A 2,851-nucleotide genomic window follows, 5' to 3' on the forward strand; every position below is an offset into this window, starting at 1 on the left:
ACACTTATTTTTGGTTCTAGCCCATTTGAACAAGGTTCACATTTTTGCCTATGTTCAAACATGACTAGGGAAGGGTATCGTTTTTCTTTTTTTTGATCCATCCTGGTCACAGCTTGACCTTGTCTGATGTTGATGTTCTGTGAGATTGTTTATGCCCAACAGGGGACACCCAGGTGTAGCTAGTGTGCCTGGCAACTTCCTAGCCCCATGGAGGCCTGCCTGGGAATCCAGGTTCCCTTTCTCATAAGGGAAATCAAGCAGCACAAGGAATATAGCTTCCATTAATGTCTTTGACAAATGTAAAATAATCATTAGAATCTAAGGTGATACTTCTTTTAACTTCGAAAAATCAAATTTTTTCCTAATTATAAAATAATAATATACATTATAGGGCATTTATAAACCACAGAAGAAACAATAGGTAACTAGTATTAACATTTTAATAGTCTCTCTCAATCTCTAGATTTATTTTGTCACTGAGGCCGCATCAGAAGAACCATGACAAGTGTCTTGGAGAGACGGAAAGAGAAGTTTATTAATTTGCCAGCAAATGAGGAGGTTGGCAGACTTGCATCTTAAAGTTCCATTTTCCTGCTTCTGAGCAGAAATACAGAGCTTTTAAAGGGGCAGTGTTCAGCTTCAGACTATTGCTGTTCAACTATCGTTGATGGTTCTGATTCATCCCATCTTGGCTAAGAAAATCTCCCTCAGCTGGACAATTCCCTTAAGCCATCTCCTGTGCTACAAAGAACAAAGGACACTCCCCTGCCCCTCCTGACCATGGCCCTGAGGCAGGGATGCAGGTTTTGATTCCCAAAAACGGTGGGGGAAGTTTTAGAGAAACAGAAAACATTTTTACCCCTTTTTAGGCCATTCCCCTGTAACAATTTTATCTATTTATTATTTATCTTATTTTATCTATTTATTTATTTATTTTTGACACAGTCTTACTCTGTCATTTGGGCTAGAGTGCAGCATCATCGTCTTACCTCACTGCAACCTCAAAGACCTGGGTTCAAGGCATCCTCCCACCTGGCCTCCCAGAGTGCTAGGATTATAGGCGTGAGCCACCGTGCCCAGCCTCAATCTCTTTGTAGATTTTTAAGAAAAAGAGGGGGGATCATACTGATATTAAAGCAACTTCTCCTTCAGATGGCTTTTAAGCATCTATCATGCTAATAGTTTTGTTTCATTCTTGCTCTAAAAGAAGAGGTCTATGAGCAAGTCAATTTGATGATCTTCTCTTGATTGGGACTGTTTTTGGAAAAAAGAGTAGCTAAATAATCCTTCTAGACTAGATTGTAAGAAAATGGCTATTAAGTGATTATTAATCAACGAGCTTCCTAGTTCTTTTTCTTTCATATTATTTTTTTTCATATTTTTTTTTCCCTCAGACTATCCTCCATAACAAAGCTTCCTAGTCCTTAATTTTTCTTAGGTCTGTCAGAAAACTGTTCAAGTATTGTTTTGTTTATTATGAATATTTTCCCATATCATTAACTATTCTTCTAAAATGCTATTTTATTTTTTATGTATTTATTTATTTTAGAGACAGAGTCTTATTCTGTCACCAAGGGTGGAGTGCAGTGGTACAATCAGCTCACTGCAGCCTCAGACTCCTGGGCTCAAGCAATCCTCATGCCTCAGTCTCCTGAGTAGCTGGGACTATAGGTGTGTACCACCACATTTTTTTTTCTCTTTTTGGTAGAGACAGGGTCTCACAGTGTTGCCCAGTCTTGTCTTGAACTCCTGGCCTCAAATGATTCTCCCATCTTGGCCTCCCAAAGTACTAGGATTACAGGTGTGAGCCACTATGCCTGGCCCTATTTTAAATTATTATAAGCATTCCAACAGATGAATATACTATAATTCGTTTTAGGTTATAAATGTTAAAATATTGGAAAATAGAGACATCCAAAGAAGAAAAAAAAAAATCAGGTATCTACCAATCACAATGACTAACTCCTAACATTTTTCATATTTGCTTCAAGTTTTTTCCAAATAAATGAATGAAAAAAAATATTACAGATACAGGTGAAGTCTACTTTATCCTTCTTTCTCCTCACCCACAGGTCCAAGCATCTCCCACCCCAACACTCACACCTACTCAAGTAACCACATCACCCATAACCATATTTCAGCCAATGGGAAAGGGATACACAGGGACTCCTTCCTTTTAAGGGCACGACCTAGAAGTTGCTCATATCACTTCTTATATCTTATTACCAGAGTCTTATCACAGAGCCCTTAGCTCCAAGGGGGGCTAGGAATTATATTCTTTATTCTGGGTGGCCATGTGCCCAGCTAAAATCAGAGTTCTGTTACTCTATGAGACAGAGGAAAATTAATAGGAAGTTGGAAGAATGAACAAACTTGATCACAGCTGTATTAGCACTTCTGTAATGTATTCTGTGGTATGTCAGAAGAGAAAGACAAAAGAATTGAGTCAGAAAAAAATGTAATGGCCACTTATTAGAGGCCGACTTTGACTCAGTTTCTCCATCTTGCCTCACATACTTATTGGATATATACATATTATAGTATAAAAACTGTATGAATGAATGAATAAATAAATATAGAGTTACTTATATACTTATTTATTCTCCCTTCTAGATTACTAACTTGTTGATGGGTTTACTCCTCTTTTCTATGTGATTCTGCCCACCTGCCTACCTCTTTCCGTAACAATTACGAAATTTCGCTCGTAGTAGGATTTCAATGCAATTTTAGAATATCAAAGAAAATTTAGAATTCTGAAATAAAGAGCCTGGAGATAATTACATTTTGTTATGAGGACAAAGCAAGATACAGAGCAGTATAGGTTGTATCAGTATCCATTTTAGGAAAAAAA

The sequence above is a fragment of the Propithecus coquereli genome, unplaced genomic scaffold (genome assembly GCF_000956105.1).
Source record: "Propithecus coquereli isolate 6110/MARCELLA unplaced genomic scaffold, Pcoq_1.0 Scaffold11, whole genome shotgun sequence".
Taxonomy (NCBI): Eukaryota; Metazoa; Chordata; class Mammalia; order Primates; family Indriidae; genus Propithecus; species Propithecus coquereli.